This window comes from Periplaneta americana, chromosome 10 (genome assembly GCF_040183065.1).
Source record: "Periplaneta americana isolate PAMFEO1 chromosome 10, P.americana_PAMFEO1_priV1, whole genome shotgun sequence".
NCBI lineage: Eukaryota > Metazoa > Arthropoda > Insecta > Blattodea > Blattidae > Periplaneta > Periplaneta americana.
The window spans coordinates 35,650,956-35,663,548 of NC_091126.1; the positions used below are offsets into that span (position 1 = coordinate 35,650,956).

Consider the following 12,593-nt stretch of genomic DNA (forward strand, 5'->3'; position numbering starts at 1 on the left):
TACTACAATAATGATCTTAAATAACGAAAATTTATTAAAGTTCCGGAATGTTCTATACTCACTTACCGGCTTTTAAGGAACCCGGAGGTTCATTGCCACTCTCACATAAGCCCGCCATTGGTCCCTATCCTGAGCAAGATTAATCCAGTCTCTACCATCATTTCCCACCTCCCTCAAATCCATTTTAATATAATTTTCTCATCTACGTCTCGGCCTCTCAACTAACACTCTATATGCATTTTCTGGATTCGCCCATACTTGCTTCATGCCCTACCCATCTCAAACGTCTGGATTTAATGTTCCTAATTATGTCAGGTGAAGAATACAATGCGTGCAGTTCTGTGTTGTGTAACTTTCTCCATTCTCCTGTAAATTCATCCCTCTTAACCCCAAATGTTTTCCTAAGCACCTCATTCTCAAACACCCCTTAACCTATGTTCTTCTCTCAAAGTGAGAGTCCAAGTTTCACAACCATAAAGAACAACCGGTAATATAATTATTTTGTAAATTCTAACTTTCAGATTTTTCGACAACAGACTGGATGATAAAAGCTACTCAACCGAATAATAACAGGCATTTCCGATATTTATTCTGTGTTTAATTTCCTCCCGAGTGTCATTTATTTTTGTTACTGTTGCTCCTAGGTTTTTTAATTTTTCCACCTCTTCAAAGGATAAATTTCTAATTTTTATTTTTCCATTTTGTACAATATTCTCGTCACGAGACATAATCATATTATTTGTATTTTCTCGGTGTACCTCCAAACATATCTCTTTACGTGCATCAAGTAAAATTCCCATATTTTCCCTAATCGTTTGTGGATTTTCTCCTACCATATTCACGTCATCCGCATAGAGAAGCAGCTGATGCAACTCGTTCAATTCCAAATCTTCTCTTTTATCCTGGATTTTCTTAATGGCATACTTTAGAGCAAAGTTAAAAAGTAAAGGCGATAGTGCATCTCCTTGCTTTAGCCCACAGTGACTTGGAAACGCATCTGACAGAAACTGACCAATACGGACTCTGCTGTACTTTTCACTGAGACATTTTAATTAATCGAACTAGTTTCTTGGGAATACCATATAAAACTTCTCTCTTAACCGAGTCATATTCCGAAATCCTCTATACAATATTTAAAATAATAGTTCCATGCATATCACTACGCAAGCCTAAAGCCAACTTTAGAAACTCAACAATAACAAGTACGTCACAACATCTAAACGAGAACTGACTACTACAACTCGTTCATCAATATACATACGTAAGTTCACTACAAATAATAAAAATTTTACATAAATCTTTTTACGAAAATATAACTTACACAATAATAATATAATTACAGATTAATATTAAACTACATTGAGAATTCTTCTTCAAGAACTGAATTATAGTAACAACGTCAACTTAATAATGGAAACGTATACATGTAAGTTTATTAATATTTATATGAACATTTGAATTTCAATCCAAATAACCAAAATATTATTAAATTAATCTATTTAAATCTAAAATAAACGTATATATTTCGCAGATATTGAAGAATGGCTTAATAGCACATCAATTTCATCAAGCACAAAATAAGCTTATAAACAAGAAACAGAAGACGCAATTTCATTTTATATTACGTAGAATCATTACACATCTCAACAGACACCACATCATTAACATAATGTTACGAATTATTTTATGAGTTATGACAAATATAAAATGAAGATATAAATTACATCAACAAAGCTTTACATAAATTGAGCTATATGTTACAAACACAATATCATATATTTAAACACATAGTTTGAAAATGTATTTGAATTTAAAATTGTGACAATTTAAGATATACATGCAACTGAAACCATTGTAACACGAGTTTTATGTATTTCAATACTAAATATAATATAATTGGTTATACAATGTAGACTTATTTATAACCTAAAAAAAATTCCAACAAGTAAAATACATAAAACTCGTGAGTCATTATTACATATTATTATAACCCCAATTTGATGGTTTACTATAATAACAAGAGAGAACAAAAATTTCATTATGTAGGCCTAATTTAGATATCGTAGAAGCAAATTGTATCTTTACCGGTACGTATATTGTATCTGATAATTCCGTAAAAGGCGAAAACGTTTATACATTATTTATATTTAACAAATGTTCATATTAAATTGATGTCATAAGATTGAACATTTTAACATTATTTATTGTATCTAATGCGTAAAGTTGAAAGAAAATTTGAACCCTGTAGATGCACCATTAGAAATGGATCATTACTTTTCATATTTATAATCACTTATTTGCTTTTTCACCTTGTGACAGAGGAAACAAATGTGCGCCTTTTTCAGTTATTTGTGAATAGTTCCAAACACAACAGCACTGCATTTTTTTTTTTTTCGCATTTATATTACATTCGTTCCATATTCGACTGTATACTGCATAGCGCGCGCTGGATATGTCGGCGTTCGCCGGCGCAAAGGTTTGCGGTACTCTGGATTTCCACGGACTAACGAGTTTTGTTGCCACTGTCTCTTTGAGAAGATTCCGCCATCTAGTCCCTGTTTAACTAACTAGAGCGTCAATAAGTTGTGGTGTCCGTGGAGTCCTTCTATTCTCGAGGATACACGAGTTCGAGTTTAACGGTAGAAGGCTGTCTGAGTTGTGGAGATAACTCGTGGACACATTTTAAAAAAATGTTACGGATATTTGAAGAGACTTAACAAATTGCAGGTAACAGTTGTGTGATATCGTAATGAAGATTATAAGTATTTACTGAAACGTCGTTGTAAAGGTTTTTGTGAATTATTTAATAAAATGATTTTTGGCGCTGGCTTATCCTGGGCCTTTTGTTTGAGTGTAGAGGCAATATGGCGCCTGACCGTTTCACCGTAGGAAGACAGTTTTAAATTGATTGAAGTGCTTCTTTCATCATGGTATTTTGATGAAGTATTTCTTTCTATGGTTTATTTTGTACGACTTCATTTAGTGATAAAGTCTGGGTGAGTGATGCTTTATTCATACGCTGAATTGACTTCAATAAAAGTGTAGGAGAACTGTGGACGAGTCATCGAGTATGACTTGTCTTAGATATATTTTCTAATGTTCTATAAAGTGTAATGCCGTTCTGGTAAGCTACTCAAGTTATGGTGTGCAAAGCCATAGCTTTATCGTATATCTGAAGTTTCTGAGTTATTCCAGTGACTAAATGGTACAATTGTTTTGAATCAGTGGAATATCGTCACACCGTTCGGGAATTGAACCCTCAACCGTCCTTTTAACCACTGGAGCTGTTGGAGGTATTCTTTATGGGTGACATTGTTTATTTTATAAAATGTATGTATATGTTTACAAAATGTATATTGTTTGAAGAGTGGGATTTCTTAAATGTACAGTATATTATTGTAATTGTTTTGAATTTCGTTAACTCGCGTTTGACTTCATATATTTTGAATGCGCATTGTCATTAAGGTTTATTACGATTTTAATTAGCATTTGGAATATCAGGTTCAGTTTATATAGGGTTTATATAAGTCATTTAAATCGTAATAACGTTCCATTTGTAAGATAACGTCTGTAGATCGAAAGTTTACGAAACATTAATAGGAAAACGGAACGTAATCACTTCTAAATTTTGACTGTAATATGGAAGAATTTGGAGTATGGCGAAGGAATTCACACGATGCAGTTGCAGCTCGAACTTTGAAATGATTTAGTTCGAGTTTGTGGACTATCTTCTTTTCGTGCATGGATGAAGAACTTTGTCAAGAAAACATGTGATCATAACACATATGATAATTCATTATTTTACTATATATCTATTAAGTGACAAAACAGATCATTCTATGTTACACACACTCACACATTCTCTCTCTCTCAAAAGCATACATACATACATTATAATCTTTAAATAATGAAATGAAATCAGTTCTTGTTATGAACTTTTATGTCTAAAGTTTGTTGTAACTTTTTCGTTTCGTATGAAATTTAACATTAAGTCCAGATGAAAATTGGATTTTTTAAATGTAGAAATTATTAGGCCTAAGTATTTCGAAAAATTACTCTCAAACATTTGGAGCCATATATTTGGTAAGTTGGTTATTAGCAAAATAAAATTACTACTGTTATGAGGGAGGTAAATAGAAGTAATTTCGCGCTAGAGTATGGTGGGTTTCCGTACGCGAACATTAGAGGGACCATTAATATACAATTTTAAAGACTTGATTTGCGGGTAAGGGATGGGGTATTCCTTAAACAGTGAAACTGCTCGGAGAATGTGCATTTGAAAATTACTTGTAAAATATGAGCGATGTGCCGTACAGAGATAGTTCCTTACCATGGGAACCTCCATCATGGACTGCCCCTTCGTTGTGGGAGCATGACGCAACAAATAGGATTACTAAGAGGTAATTCTCATTCCATTATATGAACCGAAAATATTGCTTGGATCCGTGAATTAATTTTATTTATCTATTTTAGCAAAATTTGATACATTGGGAACCTACTTGAATACATTATATTAAAAAGGTCGGTGAATTAGACAATTACAATTTGAATTTGTATATTTCATTAGTGTTTCAAGTCCAGTTTCTCTAAGTTCCAGATGAACAATTAAAGAATTGGATATTGAATAACTACTTTATAATAGCTTAACAACTGACATATTAGCGTAAACACTGCTTTCAGGTGAAGAGAAAGGGCTGCATTGTATTTGACATGCTTCTGCTACATAATTCTGTCTTTAGTTGTAACTGTAATTGCCCCCACTTGTTACATGTTAGACGGTTCCATTAGTTGCAAAGCATTGTCGGAGCTTTTCAGTTGCAATGGAATAAAAAGAGTATGCAACCTGTCTCATGTGTCTAGTGTTGATTGCAATACATGGACATATTTCCGTTACCTATGTCTCAGAAGATGGAAACTGTGTCATTTTAAGGCCATGTCCCAAATGGTGAAAGATGATTGGAGCGGAGAAAAATTCTTTCCGGCACTAGGATTTGAACCCGGGTTTTCAGCTCTACGTGCTGATGCTCTATCCACTAAGCCACACCAGATTCCCATCCCGATGTCAGATCGAATCCTCTCAGTTTAAATTCCACCTCTTAGGTTCCGTGTCCCAAAGGTCAAGTCTATACTACACAATAAGGCCGTATCTCAAAGCTACATTTTCAGCAGAAGTGAACTAGATGCTTGTTTAAAAAGCCGGATATGACGTCAGAAGTCATGATCCAAAGATATATAATGCATAGCAATCAAGTCTATAGTAGCTAATAAACGAAAATTCTTGATTGACTGATGACTTTTTCACTAAACAGATATGGATGTCTGATCATCAATTGGGGTTATGATATCTGAAGATGCTTACATTATTTAAAATTATTATTTATTATTAGTAGGGTACCTTCTTTACAAGGTAGTGGTAATGTAATGTTTTAAACATTATTGTAATATATCAGGCCCTTAACTTTTCCACATAAATCGTAATGAAACTGCATTAGGATACGGACTTAATTCAATGCTCCACTATGATGTCGTGGTTTTTAGAGAAATACTCTATGAAGAAGGCCGTGTTTCAAGCATACATGTCTAAAGCTCCTTGGTATGTAGTTTACAAGTCCCCTAGTTGCTAGTCACCAGTGTGTAGTATAGACTTCAGCTTTGAGACAGCCTAATTAGTGACCACCTCTTAGGTTCCGTGTCCCAAAGGTCAAGTCTATACTACACAATAAGGCCGTATCTCAAAGCTACATTTTCAGCAGAAGTGAACTAGATACTTGTTTAAAAAGCCGGATATGACGTCAGAAGTCATGATCCAAAGCTTCATAATGCATAGCAATCAAGTCCGTAATAGCTAATAAACGAAAATGCTTGATTGACTGATGACTTGTTCACTAAATAGATATGGATGTCTGATCAGCAATTGGGGTTTTGATATCTGAAGATGCTTACATTATTTAAAATTATTATTTATTATTACTAAGGTACCTTCTTTACGAGGTAGTGGTAATGTAATGTTTTAAACATTATTGTGATATATTAGGCCCTTCTCTTTTCCACATAAATCGTAATGCACTGCATTAGGATACTGCCTTAATTCAGTGCTCCACTATGATGTCATGGTTTTTAAAGAAATACTCTATGAAGAATGCCGTGTTTCAAGAATACATGTCCAAAGCTCCTTGGTATGTAATTTACAAGTCCCCTAGTTGCTAGTCACCAGTGTGTAGTATAGACTTGAGCTTTGAGACGGCCTAATTAGTGACTAGCAACTAGTAAACTACATACAAGGGAGGTTTGGACATATATGCTGGAATCACTGTCGTCACAGATTATTTTTCCAACAACTATGACATCATGGTGCCGCATATTCAATTTGTCATCATAAACACGTTTATGTTTAATAGTACTTACATGACGCTTTACGTGAAACTCCTAGAACCTGGCACATAACGTTTACAAAATTTGCAGAATAGTTTGTTTTCAATAATAAACACACAAATTATGAAATACGTGCTCTTAATTTTGTATACACTGTACTTGTTTTATTATTCGGCATATCTCTGCAAGAAATGTGCACGAACTGCTGACTGACACACTTGAACACAACTGCGCTGTTTACTTGTTTATACTCTGATGGAGCAAGTACTGTGCAGGTTCTGAAATAATTTCGCAACAAGTTGCGTGTAATTTTCACTGACTGAACTGTACTTCTGCTTGATCAGTGCAATAGCTCGGTTCAAGTTCACAACAACAACTTTGGCTGTATATACAATATTTCACCATTACTTTATAATACTCCAAATCCCTTGTCCTGGTTATGAATATTTTCTGCTGTTATTTATATATTAAAATAAATCAGTAGAAAGCAAGTAAAATTATGAATTGTAATATATTAAAAATATAGGCTAAATAAAGAACAATTTCATTTCTATTTTATAAATAAGCAGTTCCGCAAATTAAACTATATTTTCGCGTTATGCGAGAATCTCCTTCTACATAAATACATTTAAATTATTTATGGTGGCATGGATACAAGCCAGCCCTAAGCTGACCAGTCTGCCGATCTTCAATTCCCGAGGTGAAGAGACTCCTGTACTAACAAGAAATAAGCTATGATCTCGAATTTATAGCAGCATATTGTGGTGTTTTACCAGAAGCAATTAGGAACTCTGAGAAAAGAGACGAGACACCAGTGTCATTCATGGCAACTATCAAAGGTACTGTAGGTCTTTTTTGGAAATACTAGGAGTCAATGGGCTGGCTGGTAGTGGAAAGTGTGAACATGTGATTGATTAGTGCTTATGGAGACCTAGGAAGACTTAAATGCATTTGTGATGTTCCGAAAAAGTTGTTGTTATTGATATGAATCCATTCACAATAGTATGTTCTAAATATGCTTCATTAACTTTAGTGAAAGTAGAACGATCTTTTTCCATTATGAAAACGTTCTTCTGGCAGGTGGCTGACTGTGACAGCTGAGAACTTCAATAACATCTCGTTTTGGCATATAGCCAAGAAAGTATAAAATGCGTTAAAGAGGTGTATTAAGTAGCATAGGCCTATATTAAATTACTACTTCGACAATTTTACTTAGTTTCGAAATTTAAAATAGTTTGATTATTTTATTGCTTATGTCCTGAATTTAAGTGACTATTTGCCTGTCCATTTTAACCAAAATAAATGCCTAAACTTTCGGGCTTTAGCAATATCAAAACAGACTGGAAAAAAAGACTAGAAACTAAAAATTATACTAATGATGTAGAAAAATTCATCAAGGAGTAATAGAGCAGTATCAACAGGTGCATTGGAAGAAGAAACATCTGGAAGAAATAACGGTAAAGTAACTATGATTAGTGGAATTTTAATGTGGATATGGTAGTTCAGGAAAAGAAAGCATACATTAAATGGTTAAGTGAAAAATTCCGCGTAATCTTGAATGATATAAAAGGAAAAGAAGATTGGTACGCCTAAACAAGAAGTGGAAGAAGAATAAAATGCAAGATGAAAGAAGATGCGTCAGAAAATAGAAAGTATGATTGGTAATCAATGGAAGTCTGGAACTGTTAAACAATATTAGAATAATTCTGAGCCTGGAAAGATATAGGCCTATATCATGACATGGATGAGAAGTTGACTCATTATGAAAATCTCGTTACAGAAAAGAGGTACAACACAATGATATACATAATAAACAATTTTAAGTAATTGATGAAAATTTGGTATAGGCTATGTAGGTGTTTTGAATGTAGAGATAGCAGGTGAATCTATGTGGAATCGTAGATCTCCTGGTCATATGCACCATCTGGCATGTAGATTTAACATTAGAAACATTTCTAACTTTAGTTGTATGAGATTCCGATTGAAAATTCTTGTATATGTGATATTTATGGCAGTTTATAAAAATACTACACTACACCTTCCATGTCAACAATGATCAAAGCCATCATAGGCTTATGTTTGTTTCATTTGCGAAATGGACATGTTGCTGAATACCTGGTTGGAGGTCGATAACAAGTTGAACATCTGCCATGCCATTGGGTGTACACATATCGAAATTGTTTAAGTGTAACATAAAATGCAAGAGTTTCTATGTTAGACTTTTTTTTTCATTAATTTACGGTTACTTCGAGGTTTGTGCTCTCTTATTATGGTAAACCTACAACCTGAACACAGTATATAATAAAATACCAATATTTTAATACGTATACAGAGTCTTCTGTTAGGAAAGGAATGAGACTCGACTTACTGGAAAAAGGGAACTGTACTCTTAACATGCAAAGGCTGTGCAGGACTATGGGGTCCGATTGTGTTCCTAAGGGAAGACTGTGTATAATAAAATAACACTACATTGGAAAGCCTTTTACATTACATCACTACACAAGAAGAGAAGTAGAAAAGATTTTGGTAATTATAGAGGTGTGTCAACTGCTCAATGAGTAGATTGTTTAGTAGAATGCTAAAATATAAATTGGCACAAGCAACAACCAAGGATGTGAAGTATCAAGAATATTGGTTTTACTTAAAGGAGATCAGGCATGGATGGTGTTTTTGTAGTGCAAAATATTTTGGAAACGGTATATCGAAAGCACTGGAAATGCATTGTGACTTTCATTGATTTAGAAAAAGCTTATGATTCTGTTCCATGGCACTTACGAAAGTTCAAAGAATCTGCGGTCCCGTAATTGGCTTTTACATATTATACATAAATTTTATAGAGATAATCGAGCTCATATTAAATAGATTAAATACATCTCATGACCAATTTACACAATCAAAGGATATCGACAGGATTACACCCTTTCACTGTTACTATTTAATTATATTTAGAAAATGTTTTACAAAATTGGAAGAGAAGCTGCAGGGAATAAGTGAGCATATCTATAGTGATGATTATTAATTTATCTTGAATTTTGCAGATGACCAGACGATTTTTGCTCAGAATATTGACAGAAGTCATGCTTTATGCACACAGGAATATGGAATGGAAATTAATGTTACTAAAATGGAACACTCGAGAGCAAATTCAAACACCTAATATGAAATTTTAATTGTTGAGTGACAAATTGATTAAGCATGTAGGAAAATTTAAAAATTAAGTACTACAGTTACTACATATAGCATTGGATATGTATTGAACAAGCAAGACCAATTTTAGGATCCCTAAATTGAATATGGTGGGAGAAAAATCCAGGAAAACTGAAATACATATGGGCAAGCACTGGTTGAGACTGTCCTCTATTACAATAGTAAAACATCGACTTGAATGCAGAATGTAAAATAATACTCTTAACTCTAGATATGGATTATTTAAGAAGAAGTGATGGGGTATCGTGACTACGCAGAATTGAGAGTGAAGAAAAAGAGATGGATGAAAACAGAACAGACCAGACCTGAACACTAATACCTCAATCGAGTTGCTGCAGACTACCCCTTAAGTCTTCACTCCACCTTCCCTGGCTGAGGAAGTAATGTTTGGCCCTATATAAGTAGACAGGGAGATAAACTTTGCTCAGTGATGGAGTGTATAAGGCAGGCATCATAGCTTTTACGAATTTTTAGCTCTCGCTGGTTGCCTGAAATCCACCACTTATGCACAGTGCCTTACTATGCGTTTGTTTATAAGGTGGTGTAAGAGAGGACAAGGACAGGGGTTTGTGTGTTCCTTTCCACTTCTCCATTGTGCCCAGGGCTGGAATGGACCGTAATAGGTACAATTAAAAAAGGAGGATTAAACTGTTTTAGACATATGAAGATGGATCATTAGTGATTGACTAAAAGAATATTCCAGTCAATATGAACAGGAAGAGGAGAGCTCATCTGTGCCAAAGACTAAGAGAAATGGTGACTGGGAACAAGAACTTGGCTATAGCTGCTATTACTACTAGTAGCCTACTATTTATCAAATGGTGGTAAGTTCTCAAGTTCGCGATCTGCATTTTGTATTGTATAATGTATAATGTCCATTTATATAATTTTTTTTTAGTCTTATCTTGAATCATATTTGTTAATCTGTCACTTCATTTCAAACCTTTTCTACACAAAGGTGTAGAAGATTACCAGAGAGCTTTCCAGCTGGTCCCATATCTAGTGTGGGTGCTGACATGGATCGAATTAACGCCTTTCTCTTTTAAACTGCTTTTGTTGTTGTTTTTACCAAGTCATTTGTGGTCTTCCCATGAATCTCCTTTCGAGAGCTTTGTCTTTCCATGCACTGCATGGAACTGCAGTTTGTCATCCTAGTAACCCACATCAGCGAAGTTGGGCCATCTCAATTTAATGAAGGCACATTAAGTGCACTCCTGTTTGTTTGATCATGCACCATGTTTCTCTTTGTCTTTCCTTCTACAGAACATTCCAGCGATAAGTACCGGTTTATTCTTTGATCACTGGGTGGCATGGTGCTTGAGTGCCAGTAACTGGGCCCTTAAACTCACGGTGCTTCACTGAATTAAAACTTATATGCATACTTACTAACCATAGTATGTTGCATTTAACATTAATTGTTATATTAATTATATAATTTTGTACTCACCCTTATGACAATAGCTGCTGGAAGTGTTGACCATTTTGCACTGTACAGAGTTCACATCACCGTAAAAAACCATCGTTTATATTCATGAGCTCCACTGCACTGATTTGTCTAATTGTGTCACGAATGTTATCTTTCAGTTGTTCAATTGTACGAGGATTATTTGCATACACTCTTTTTTTAGTGTTTTCCATAAATAAAATCTAACAGTCAGCATTGGTTTCAGGGAGATGGGAATTGAGAGGTCCAGTCAGATAAGACAAGTCACAAATCCTGTTACGTAGAATGTTACCCTGTCTCAATAGGACGTAAAGAAATATTGTCTTCAGATTAAATTGTTTGATAAAATATTATTCCAACATGTAATTCACATCTGTAAAATTTGTAATTTATGATTAAAGATGGCAGAGCATTCTACTTTGTTAAATATCTTGATGTGGCTTATCCCTTTATCTGACTGGACCCTTGAATTGTGGGTTCTGGACCCACATATTTGTTGTGAGGCCTGCTTGCCCCGATTGGCATCATATTTTTACTTATGTAAGTGAGAGGAAATTATTCTTAGCAACTTCTTGGACAGTTATACAGGATGGAATGATATTACTGTGCAGATTGAAAGGGACAATTTATTCTTGCTCAGCATTTAAGTCAGGTTAAGGTATCTATTTTATTTTATTTCTTTTTTTTTTTACACCTTTTGTTCATTATTCTTTGTCTTTATGGTAACTTCTCCTTGTACAAGAAGAAGAAAATAATAAGAAAAACCTATGATGCGTTTTGTAATTAAGTGCATGTTAATTAGAAAATTAAACTGAAAGTCTGCATAGTTCAACAGCAGTGCATCGCTGGCTCACCTATGAACTGAGGTCTGAATAGTAACATTCTGTTCCTTAGTCATTGAAGTAGGGTAGCTAGACTTCCTAGTGCCAGAAAATTATGATGCATGTTAATTTTTATTTAATTTGCAAGAAAACTGTCAGTTTTATTAAAAAATTGTAAAGAGATAAACCATTTATCAGTACAGTTCGGATAAAGTAGCTGTATCAGGATAGGCATCCTTGGTCCGTGCGTTATGTTTACAAACAAAAACTAGGGCTGTACTGTTCATTCACGATGTTTTAGTTAGAGTGTAGGGAGCGCTCTTCCCAGCAGTTCATGTTTGTGAACAAAACGCACAGCTCAAGGATGCCTATCCTGATACAGTTACTGTCCATTACTCAGGAGAAGACGAGTGGAAAGAATGTGACCTTCTTGACTATCGCTGTTGATTATTATAAAATTCGCTCAGATAAGCATCCCAGTAGCCAGGTTATTACTCGTGCAGGAAACATGAGTAACAATGCATATGAAAATTAAAGCTAAGTTGAACAGAAGGAGACCTAATGTTTCCGCTTACTGCAGTACAAATATTTCACGTGTTGTGCATTATCTGTTCACATCCCTTCCTCCTCAGTCCGCTCTCGTCTTCTCCTGAGTCACTGACAGTACTTATCCGAACTGTACTTCTCAGTTTCTCTAGCGATAAAAGTCAGAATCGTACAGATAGTACTCGAGTAAGACAATGTTAACA

General features: G+C 34.6%; 1 protein-coding gene across 13 annotated transcripts in view; it reads left to right on the forward strand.

The window, feature by feature from the left end:
• The first annotated feature begins 2,602 nt into the window (after positions 1–2,602).
• Positions 2,603–12,593, forward strand: part of HUWE1 (HECT, UBA and WWE domain containing E3 ubiquitin protein ligase 1) — a 149,159-nt gene continuing 139,168 nt past the window's right edge. For 12 of the 13 annotated variants that reach the window (XM_069837221.1, XM_069837223.1, XM_069837224.1 and 9 more), the window contains exon 1: positions 2,603–2,727. The gene's annotated coding sequence lies outside the window, so the exon portion shown is untranslated. Of the gene's footprint in view, positions 2,728–2,866; positions 2,997–12,593 lie in introns of those variants that run through there. The other variant, XM_069837222.1, reaches the window with a different exon arrangement.